This window comes from Polypterus senegalus, chromosome 2 (assembly GCF_016835505.1).
Source record: "Polypterus senegalus isolate Bchr_013 chromosome 2, ASM1683550v1, whole genome shotgun sequence".
NCBI lineage: Eukaryota > Metazoa > Chordata > Cladistia > Polypteriformes > Polypteridae > Polypterus > Polypterus senegalus.
Window position 1 is genome coordinate 253,119,441 of NC_053155.1, and position 12,600 is coordinate 253,132,040.

Here is a 12,600-nt window from a genome sequence, read left to right on the forward strand (position 1 = left end):
AGAACTAAAATAAAACTGAGTTCCGTTATGAACAATTCTGCACATTTTTCTTTGACACACTAACAGTACTTTCAGACAATGAATTACTCAGTAGAAGTGAGTCAAGAAATGTTACTTTGGCTCCTTCATACTAACAGCAATACTTCTATATAATGCCTCACAGTGACTGTGACTGCCAAGTCAGATGTTTTTCTCTCTTTTAAATGTTCTTGCTTTACAGTCATTCTGGTGTGTGTTTAGACTACAGTGTATGCACATAAACTGTATATTGTAAGGTTTCTAAACTCTTTTGGGGCTCCCCCCAACAGGACGACATGCCGAAGAGCATCCCAAAGTGCTGGAGCAGCTCACCGCAAAAACATATCCGAAAAGATTGCGGTTGTGCTATGAGCACCTGTCGTCGATGGGTGATGCAAGGAACATTGTAAATGCAGGAAAGAGTATTACTTGGCCATTGACCTGGCCACGACCCTGCCAGATTGCTGTGTTTGTGTATAGGAGAGTGGTAGCTCCCGCTACAATAAAAAACCACGCTGTTCCTGTTCCTAGCTGAATAAAGTTGGTTTTGCTAAACTACTGAGACTCAGCATCCTGTTTTGGGGTGCAAGACAGGGACTTGGACATCACTATATATATATACAAATTGAAAAAAGTTACATTTTTACCTGGGTATAAATAAAGTCCTATCATTCTATCTAAATAAGGAAAAAAACAAACAATGACTGGTTATAGTACTTATGGCAACTAATATGTCCAAACTGAATGTGAAAAATGGCAAAATTAATAAGAAACAAGAGAAAAAAAGGACACAAGTTGAGTAATTACAGGAAGTAACCAACAGATATTGCAAAAATAGAGAAACATTTCCTTTAACAAAAACATGCAAATACAAGAATCAATAAGTTGTTTATAGCAGGGCTGGTCAACTCTGACCATGGAAAGCCACAGTGGCTGTAGGTTTTTGTTCTAACATAGTTGCTTAATTATAAGTCACTCCTCACTATTAAGAGAGCTTATATACTTTCATGGCTTGTTAGTGTTTTTAACTCTACCATGTCAGTTCATCCTTAAATCTTAGATTTTTTCCTTTCTAATGATACATGTATCATCCAAGTGATCTGAAGCCTAAACTGGATGAGTAATTTTCAGTTCTTCTGTTTCCTTCTGAGTACTTAATTAAAACAAATAGTGAATGATGAATACACACAGGTGGAAATGGAGACAAGATAGAACGTCTGGTTCTTTTTTCATTTGCATCTTATTGCTAACGAGCAGTTAAAACAACAACTGTTTAAGATTAAAATAAGCAATTAAAGGTTCAAAATCTTCACAAGCGAGATAACTACAATGAAGCTTGGACAATTAATCCTGGATACTACCTTTTTTATAGGAAACGGAACATGTTGTCATGATAATATGACCTCCTGAAATCCTGACACATGATCACCAATGGCACTGGAAAGTGTAAAGAAAATGGAGGTGCTTGTGAAACCAAAAAAAAAAAATAAATTACGGAGAATATAATAAAACAAAAAAGTGGTGGAATGAAATCTCCGACATCACAAGAAAATTTTACAATAGCTTTAAAACCTAAAAGGTGTGCATATATTTTATTAAAAAATAAATGTTCATAATCACAAACAAAATCACAAAGAAATACCAAGTCTTTACCTTGAAAATTCAAAGAAACTTTACACTATTATTACTAAAATTCATTTATTTTTTAATTTATGAAAATACTGCAAATATATAATCAGATTTCAACTACATTAAGGAGAGCACAAAACGTCTAGTGATTCTGCCTGATGATGATATCAATGCAATGATTTTAATAATAATAGTTTAAAGATATCAATTTGTGCTTTTTTATAATGTATACTGTACAAAGAAGAATATAAAACATAAACATCTTGATGTGTGTAGATTAATGAGTTTTAACAAATTTATATTAATATTGTTTTGCCTTTAATAAAAATATGCCAAGATTAGGTTAAGCTTCAACTGAAATGAATATCACTGATTACCATTCAATGGTTATTTACACATACTCTTGCATGCCCGACTTCCAATCATATTTAATCACTATTAAAACATTTATTATCACTTTCACAGTCAGATCAGATGGGAACATTATTTAGCTGTTAAAAGTTTTATTATTCATTTGATATTAGACTTTTTCAGTTCTTAATTTATCATGCATGAGGGTAACATTTCTATGCACTGTTATATTTCAAATTAATCAAATAATAGTTTTAGCATTCAAATATTAATGTGCAAATTAAAAAAAAACATGAAAAATATTCCCACTTTTATTATGAAAATATGAAAACAAAAAATGCATTTGTAAATTAAAAGAATTGTTAGACCTCATTTTATGCCACTTGTTTTTCATTAGCAGACAAACTTATATAGGTGATTGGTTAATTATCAATATTTGTTGTTTCTTATTTTTTAAATAGATTAAATTAAAAATAGATTATAAGATTAAGGTGGGAATTACAGAAACACACACAACCATAAAGAATCAGTTTCTTTTGGATTCTTTCAGCAAAAGTATATAGGTGTATGATTCTGTCAAGGCCATGGCTTACAGAGACATTTCAAGCTAGCTAGGTAAAGATACTGTATGTTTAGGTCAGCTTTTGAATAACTATCTCTTAGGGCTGCACGCCATTTCTTTATCACTGCTTTACACTCAACATTCGCATGTGCTCTGCATGCTTGAGATCTACCACAGGTATACTGGAAATCCATCAGTAGATCTTTGTGAAAAACCTATGGGCCTGAGAAACTAAAGCTCACAAGAGCTTGAGAGAGAGATAGAGGGAAACAGAGAGATGAAGAAAGAGAGATAAATGAGAAACATTATACCCACAAACTGATATACAGTATGAGACAATCGCAGTTAAATCCCAGTTAAAGCAGTAACAAACAATGTCGGTACTGGTAGACATCAAAACACTTCACTGTTCAGTACTCATACATTAACACACAGATATTCACCCATGACTTGACAAGGAAGACCAACATAGATTCCATAATTTAAAATGCACAGCAGTGGATGTACTTCCTGCAACAACTAATAGAGTTCACAGGAGCTTCTGATTCAGTTCTACACAGGAATCATTAAGCCAGTTCTATTACCGTGTGGTCTGGATCAGCAACTAAAAATGTCAAGGACAGGCTCCTTCAAATAGTCAGGTCTGCTGAAGAGATCACTGGCACCTGTCTTCCCACATTACAGGATCTGGGTTCACCGACAAAGGCGCGATAGACATATGCGCCCCGACAAAACCGCGACGGACAAATGAGCGCCTGACAAACCCGCTAACTGGTTTTCGACAAATGTGCGACAACAAAATTGCAAGAGAGGCCAAAAGAATGGTACGCCCTTGCTGCAATTCTTCCTACATATGCAGGGCGTGATCTTAAGGACTATCTGCGTGCCGGGCTGATGGCATGCTGCGTGTCATAATATTGACTTCTAAAATAAACATTATTATATATGCTTTAAACTAGTAATTCATATTTAATAAAACTTTTGTCGGGGCGATTTTGTCGGCGCGATTTTGACGGTGTGCATATGTCTATCGCGCAAATGTCGGGTCACACAGGAATCTGTACAATTCTAGTCATGAAACAGGCAGGGAAAGTCACTGACCACTCACATCCAGGCCACAAGCTTTTTGAACCTTTACCATCTGCCAGACTTTATAGACAAAACAATGTCAAAGCAAACATATGTAAGAACTTTCTTTCCACAGGCCATCATGGTCATAAATGTTTAATTCAGCTGTCCTTGATCAGTCTAGGAATCTCCAATATGTTGTAATAGTCTTAGTCTTACATTCTTACAGATAATTAATGTGTAATTCAGTATTTATTTCAGTATTCCTTCACTTCCTTGCATGTTGTATGCATCACCATAGTAATTGTGAGCATGACGTAGACACAAAGGACTGCAGCATATCCAGGACTGTGAACAGATGACAAACACTTAGAAGAGGGTGTTTTATCTGCCTGGGAAAGACAATAATTAATTGATCAGAAGGTCTAGAATTCATGATGTATGTTGCAGAAATGAAAGGAGAAAACAGGAAGCCACCCAAAGAAAAGGCCATCAATATCAGAGCACACTCATAATCATTCAGTTTTACTCTTTTCCACAGTAGCCCACTTTGGTCAAAGAATAATACACCAAAGTGAGCAACAAAACTTCAACTTTATTGTCATATGTACTCAAAACAATGAAAATCTTATTCTGCAGGTCCTCCAGAAATAAACAAGAATACACCGCAACATATAAGAATACATACCAATAAACAAAAACATCTCAGGTTCAAAAAAATGCAAAAAAAACAAACAGAAGTAAGAGCAAATAAATAAAGTGATTCAGTGTAAGCTCTGCAGGTATATTGTTTCAAGATGCTCCTCCACTCTCCAGACATGAGTTTGCCTGCAGTGCTGAGTGGAGGTGACAATTGGTTGGGTTTTATTTACAAGCCTGATGGCATAAGGGAGAAAACTGTCTTACAGCCTTCTTTTTCTAGCAGCTGTTGTCTTGTAGTATCTCCCTGATGGTAGCAGTACGAATAGTTCATGTTGTGGGTGGGTTGTGTCCTTAATAATGTTATGGGCCCTCTTGAGAACTCTGGTATTACAGATTTGCTCTAATGCAAGGAGTGTTGTTCCAATGATATTTTGTGCAGATTTGACTACCTGCTGTAGAGCCTTGTGGGCCTATGCTGTATAGTTCCAAAACTAGACAGTGATGGAGTAGGTGAGGATATTCTCAATCATGCATCTGTAGAAGATTCAGAGGATAGTGCTTGGCAACTTGCTCATTCTTCTCAGAAAATACAGTACAAACACTGTCAGGCTTTCCCCATCAGGTCGGTGATGTTGTAAGTCTAAGTGAGATCCTCAGAGATGTTTAATTTAAATGTTGCTACTCTCTCCAGACTTGCAAGCTAGGATAACTGATGTGACTGCTGGTATTACTGAAAATCAGCTTGAAAATGTTTTCCGAGAACTACAGAATCGTACTACCCTTTGTATTAGTAATGATGGTGGACATGTTGAAAATTAACAAGAACAATAAAAAATGTAAGTGTTTCATCTTTCAAATCCTTTTTACAGATTCTTTCTATCAGATATACTTACAACATTACAACTATTTTAATTTGCACACTGACTTTATGGACATCCTATAGTGATAAATAAACCACTTCTGGAAAATCTTCTAAACACCTGGGGCCTCATGTATAAACAGTGCGTACGCACAGAAATGTTGCGTAAGAACTTTTCCACGTTCAAATCGCAATGTATAAAACCTACACTTGGTGTAAAGCCACGCACTTTTCCACAGTACCTCATGCCTTGTCGTACGCAAGTTCTCCGCTCGGTTTTGCAGACTGGCGGCACCCAGCGTCAAAGCAATGGTACTGTTCCTGTGTGGTTACTCATTATTTTCCTGACGCGGCTTTATAAATATACTGAAACTAACTGCATATTGTTTATTAGTGTAATGCATCTGATTGTAATTAACTTGTTACAATATAATGGTCCAGGGAACAGCCATAGTATTCCAAATACCATAACTGCTTTAGCGTTGTTACTCTCACTGCACCTTCTTCTTCTTCTTCTTTCAGCTCCTCCCGTTAGGAGTTGCCACAGTGGATCATCTTTTTCCATATTACTCTCACTGCACCACTCGAAGTATTTATATCACTGTATCTGAGTGTGAATCACAGCAGCAGCTGATTGGAAAGAGAATTATCGGTATACAGCATCAGGCACACGCTACCTCAGCCACGGCAAAACGTTTTAAAGCCTTTCCTGTTCTACTTTAATGACAAAATAAACTACATGATTAAAGTGGAAATTTCGAGATTGAAGTTGACATTTCGTGCTTTTTTTCCCCACTGTGTGCCTTTCTTTTCTCTGTACCCTAAAAAGCTTTCATATGACACTCAGACGGTAGGCTACGACTCGCCTTTTCACTGCGACTGATAGCTGAGCTTTCAAGTTTCTCCAATACGCTATGTCACTCGATCAACTTCTTTTTGTTGATTATACCACGGTTTAATTAAACAAATAGTATATTTTTCCTTTGCCACCACTTGGTATTCGCTGAAATTCTTATATTTCCCCCCGTGCTTTTCCCATTGTCTTTTCACAGAAGGCTGAGCTTAAGGGCGATTTATATTGATTTGCATTTTCAAAGAGGCGTAATTCTAGGAGGAGTTGGGGCGTTACATGATGAGCGTGTACGAGCGTTTGTTTTCACGCTGATCGGGATTTATGTAGGGGAAGAACGTGGAAGTTGGAGTACGCACAGATTCCTGCATCTGGATTTTTCTGTGCGTAAGCACATTTTGGCTTTTGTGCTTGTGTGTTGGGCGTGGCACACAGTATTCCCAGGTACTCCATCTGCTTCAAACGTTAGCATGTTAAACACAAAAATGTCTCCAGCTAAACTTCATGTGACTCCAGAACAGAATATTCAGGGCTTTTTTATATTTTTATGAATGGCCATAGCAGTTTGGTGAGAGCAAATTTAATCAAATGTCTCTGTAGGAGTGCTGAGCAGCAGTTTCAGAGTGGTTTTGAACATATTCTGTACTTTACTTTAGCAAACAAGAAAAAACCAATATGTGTGTCTTGGGTTTATGTAAATTCCATTGTAAATCTAATTAGGCATCTTTTTTAAAGGTAATAGTTAATTACATGTTTAAGCATCTCTCTCACTCACAGTCTCAGAAACAAATCCTTGGAACAAATTTTTTAACATCTGCCAATCAATGTACGAGTAAATGTTATTTACTTTCCTGCAGTCCCTCAATATAATCTGTCTACAGGCATAACCTTCATGTGAGATGTTCTAAAATACTTGCTAGCAGGCTGCTATGCAGTTTATTTTTAAACCCAGTTCAATGTATTTCATTTAATTATAATATTATTTATTATTGCCTAAAAGTGTCAGTAAAAATAATGCAAAATATAGGCAGTGGTACATTAAGCCCTTAAGATCTGCTGTTTCACTGCACCAATTTTTAGCAATTAAATTATAATGCAACTTTTTATTTGCATATTATTTTTGCTGTGTGGCTTTTTTAAATGTGTAATTTGCATAATTTACAGTGGTAAAATGTCCATTTTAAAACTGTGTTAAATTATATTGAAATGCAGGCACTACAGGAAATATGTAGCATTATGCTGCTGTTAAAATACATGTCTTTGTGATTTAAAGCCTTTAATGTTCACCCATTTCAATTTTATTTTCTATTTTAGTACTTATAAATTAATTTTCAGCTTAGAAATGGACTTTTCCTAAGTCATCTAAATATTATAATCAGTGGCATTTTTGGCATTAAAATTCTGGTGGGACTTAATGTGTGAAGACTGTAAGAACAGCCAGCCATAAAAAGAGTGTGTGTATCTGTATCAGAATGAGCTTGTGAGACAGTGACAGCAAGAGAAGGGAAGGAGATATGACAGCAGTACTTGAGACTCTTAGAAGATCCACACTTCTGGTTAAATCCGTTGGACAGGGTAAATGGCCTCAGAGGGGAGTCTCGGGAAGCGTCTTAGCTTGGATCAATTCACAGTCAGGGAAAGTGAGTGCAAATGGTGTTACTGCTGACCCCAAATGAATGGTATCAGGGAAACAGTAGTGTGAGTGTTCAGGCAATAAGCAAGGTAGAGAAAACATCATCGGAGCCTCATGGAAGACACAAGTGTCTAACAGCATCAGTGATGATAAATGTCTTCTTTAAATTGTTACATAGAAAATGTAAAAAGTGACCATTTGAAAGGACAATATCCTTCAATCCCCAAAGCTGAGCTTCAGTTCAGGCTTCTATATATGTGAAAAAGCTTTAATTATTATAAAACACTGTATGGTCTACTGCGGTGGGTTGGCACCCTGCCCAGGATTGGTTCCTGTCTTGTGCCCTGTGTTGGCTGGGATTGGCTCCAGCAGACCCCCGTGACCCTGTATTTGGATTCAGCGGGTTAGACAATGGATGGATGGATGTATGGTCTAAGAGTCTGCCCAGGCTAGTGGTGCAAAGCACAAAGAAAATTTCTGAACATTAAAAAATAGATATTTTCTAGGTAAAAATCTGTTTTGAACATGTCACTGAAATTGGAAAACAATTATGATGACTATGTCGAGTTTTCCAATAAACATTTTAAAAATATGTTCAAATTATGAATGGCAGCTTAGAATTTATTTAATTTCTTAAATAACAACACTGCTGATAATGTGTGTGTGTATGTGTTTTCAGTGTCCCACTTGCCCCTACTGTAGAGATGCAACTGATTGTAGTGTGTATGTAGTTTGTTAAATTGTGGTAATCTTCGGACCTTACGAGAATGAAGCTGATTTTGCAGCAACTTAGTATCAACAAAGGGCAAGGACTCAAATGCTCTACTGTGAAAAGTGAAGCTAGGTAATTGTCAGTCTTTCCACAGTGAACTGAACTGAGTATGTGTTAATGGTAAAATGCCATCCTCTAGGTGACTAATATCAACTAAGAGCTAGGACAAGCAGACAATGGTTCACGAGCATAAAATGAGTTAAATTGTTAACTATTATTGCATATAAATAAACGTGTTTGACAAATAGCTAACCAGCTACAATCTGCCTGAAGAAGTAGCCTGAGCTGGCTCGAAAGCTTGCATCCTCTAATCTGTTCAGGTATCATTTTGCTTGACTTCTCATTTAATCCATAATGGTTAACACTGTACAACACCCTACTACTATAGCTAACCAGAAGGAAATATATTTCTGGATCAATAGTACAGGCAGTCCCCGGGTTACATATGAGATAGGGACTGTAGGTTTGTATTTAAGTTGAATTTGTATGTAAGTTAGAACAGGTACATTATTTTAATAAATGCTATTGTTGACTGACTGTAATCAACTGCTCTGCCGATGAATGATGGAGTTTCACCTCTCTCTGACCTTGTTATTATTTCTACTTTATTTTCAATGGTGATGGTTTTTCTCGTCTTTACTGTATCACCAGCGCTTGCATCAGATTTGTGTTTCAGAGACATTCTTGAAGGGTGAAGACAAAAGGTTAAAATGAGCTCTTCTACACAGCACTGCACATGCTATCACAGCAGAAAGGCACTCCTCATTAACATGTCTGATGTACTAACAAGAGACAACCTCCTGCTATGTGCGTAACAGTACAAGCAGGCTTGCTATTGAGAATGAATGGGGACGGCGAGGGGCAGTTCATCACCCACCCACCCCACAGTCACCTCCACTACAGTATGCCGCCTGCAGCGTCCACCCACCGAGAATGAACACGGTGCAGCCAAAGGCAGGTAGTGAATCACCCACCACCGCCCCCATTCAAAATGCAGCAACTTGATGCACACTACAATGCTATCCCCTGCTGCCCCGTTCACCCTTGCAGCATTACCAGCTGCCCACTGAGAATGAACAGGGCAGCCATGTATGGTGGGCGGGCATGTGAAACAACCCCCTCCGCTCCATCCATCCTGCGTCTAGTCAGGAGCAGTAGCTGTGGCGGCATAGCGTGTGGACAGCGAACCACCCCATCAAGCCTCCATCCTGTACACAAGCGACAGCTGTGGCCCCGGTGGCTATGGACCATGGGTCACCGCTTGCCGTCGGGATCCGCCCAAGGAACACTACACTGCGTGAGCAGCAAAATCGCCCCCCTCCAGCCACCGCTTCCAAAATCCCCAGGCCGAAGATGACGGAGCAGCAGTTACTGAGGTGCATGCGTTGCAGCTGTGGCCCCGTTCGTAAGTCGTAGGTCGGATGTCCATAAACTGGAGACTACCTGTATATCCGTTTGAAAATCATGGCAGAAACAAACTCACAATCAAATGAAACTAAACTTTTGCTCTATTAGAGTTTTCATAAATATTAGATTCAAACCTCTTTTTCCACACACTAAGTTATTCTTGGTATTTTTAAGCAGAAAAATTGGGTCATCTTGCATTTCTCTATTTTCATTCTAACAACAAAATCATACAGTTATGCACTGGTTTCTCACTGACAATAAAGCTGGCTTTATTACTCCAAAAGACTAAGTTAGCTTATAATTAATGGGAAAGATATTCACAATGGAAAACCTAATTAGGAAACCAAAACTCATTAACCAAACTTAAAGTAGATTGAACTGATTAAGCTCTGATCTCTCCTGGTGAAACTGTAATCAGACTTAAACAAAAATTGACAGCACCCGTCTGTCTGCAGAGAAAATGTCAAACTCATCGACAAGTTTACTTACCTTCACAGAGACATGTCTCTGGTGACTCTTGACTCTATGAAGTCGGTAGGTCGACTGGAAATGGGTGTGTGGCGCTTCTGATATCTTTATAAAAGGATGAAGGTCCAAGTCATTAGAGTCCTAGTGCTTCCTGTTTTGCTATATGGTTGCAAGACATAGGCGCTATCCAATGACCTGAGACGAACACTGAACTCCTTCAGTACTTTGTCTCTTTGCTGGTTTGACTTTGTGTTGAACGAGCAGTTGCTCACAGAGTCCCAAATGAGACACATTGCCTGCATTGTGAGGGAGCATCAGTTACAGTACTACGGGGGCTCACAGGATCCTCATTGTTGGGGATACAAGCAGCTGGACCAGGCTAAAGGGACACTCCAGTAGCTATACCTGGCTGTGGCAGATGGTCATTTCCATGGTCTGGACTGCGTGTCTGCATACAGGGTTGCCAACCAGGACTCCAACCTATTTCATCGTCTGGTGGGTGCGGCACCATACAAGTGCAAGCTCCTCAACCTGACCTGATCTGACCTGCTCCTTCTTCTCTGCTTGTGATTCTTAGAATGAGCAGTGCTTCCTGTAGTTGTGGGTTTTTGAAGTGTATCAAGGTAACCCTTTCCTTGGCTGAGGAGAAAGAGGAAAATGAGTAAAGCACTGTGTCACACTGTAATATTTTCCTGGTTTAACCTTGAAATTGAGTCTCATGAAAGGCAGATTTAACCTGCATGTTTGACAACAGCAATTGTAACTGATGACTGAGCTTAGAAAAAATAAACACAGTGAAAGATACAAAAAACAAAAAAGACTGCACTGGTATGAAAATGTATTTGCCCCTTCTTGATTTCCCCTATTACTGCAAAGTTTTTATACTGAATGTTTAAATGGCTTTCACCAAATCTATTATTAGGTAAACATCTAACAAATGTAACTTTTTTATTTTACTTATTTCATTTATCTAATGTGCAAACTAATCAAACACCAGCTGGCACCATGTTAAAAAGTAATTGGAGAAACCAGGAGGAGGCAGATTCTTTTGTGTGGTACTGTATATTAAAATACCATGCCGTACCATTTTTTAAGCCTGCTTAATCCCGAGCAGGGTCACAGTGCATATGAAATGAAAATTAAAAAAAAATAAAGGTCTCGTTCAAAGAGCTTGTATAAATTCAATAGTGATAGAAAATCAGTAGACAACTAAATCAAATTAATATGCAAGTGTTTCCACATAAAATCAATTAGAAAGAAAAATCCTTTTGGCTATGATTGAGCCTAGACTGGTTCTACCCGTTGGCAATTTATGGTATTTAGTTTTTATCAGTATCCATGTTCACAAAAATGTACAAAACTCTATACCTTAAGAAAGCTCTGTTAGATATCTTCAGTCTGCCATAATGATTTGAAGAAGATACATGCGAAATCCACATATGGGTGAAAATAAAGGACAGACATGTTTGAGTTTCACATGTTACAATGGCTCAAGACTCTTCTTTATTGGGTAGTTTTTTGCAATACATTCTTACATACAAAGTAATGTTTGCTTAACATTAGAAAGTACATCAGTTCTAATAAATGTTATTATAAGTACAAGGTCTATTTCCTTAAAGAGACATGGCTTAATAAAATGCACTTTAGGTTTTAGATTCTTCTAGACAGAAATCACACGATATTACAGAAAAGTGATTTTACATAGAAAAATTAGATTAGACATTAGAACAAAATCATGGAGAGATAAGCTTCCACCAAACTCTAAAAGGTGTGGCACACACTCACACATTAAGTTAGATCTAATTATTATTCACGGTGTTCATATTCAAAATGTAATTATCACTCCACAAAAAGAAACAATATCAAATACTACATAATTAAATTAGCTTCTGTCCTTGTCAATACATGTATAAGCTAACCACCATTCAAGAAACAATGAATTTCTCAAACCAGGACAGCCATGGATTGGTTAGACATGCCAGCTTCTCACAATAATAAAGTCATCACTCAGTGTGACAATGATGCTTTCTCAGGAACAACAAAGGTACCTGAGTTTTTTACCTACTTTTTGTCAATCACAAATGAGATTATTGTCATTTAATGTTTTTGGTGGAGACCCCTTCAGCAATAAATGTATTGTTTGCCACATGAATCTATAATAAAGATACTTGTGACTTAATGTGCAAGTATTTGCATGGCAATGAACCATGTAAAGTATCCCTGAGGATGTTATTAACACATGACATCATGAATGCCTTTCAGAAATGTCATACATTGATGTAGAATTCTCAGAACTCATTACTGCTTTGTCTCAGTGTATGCTACCATTTACAGATTTAGC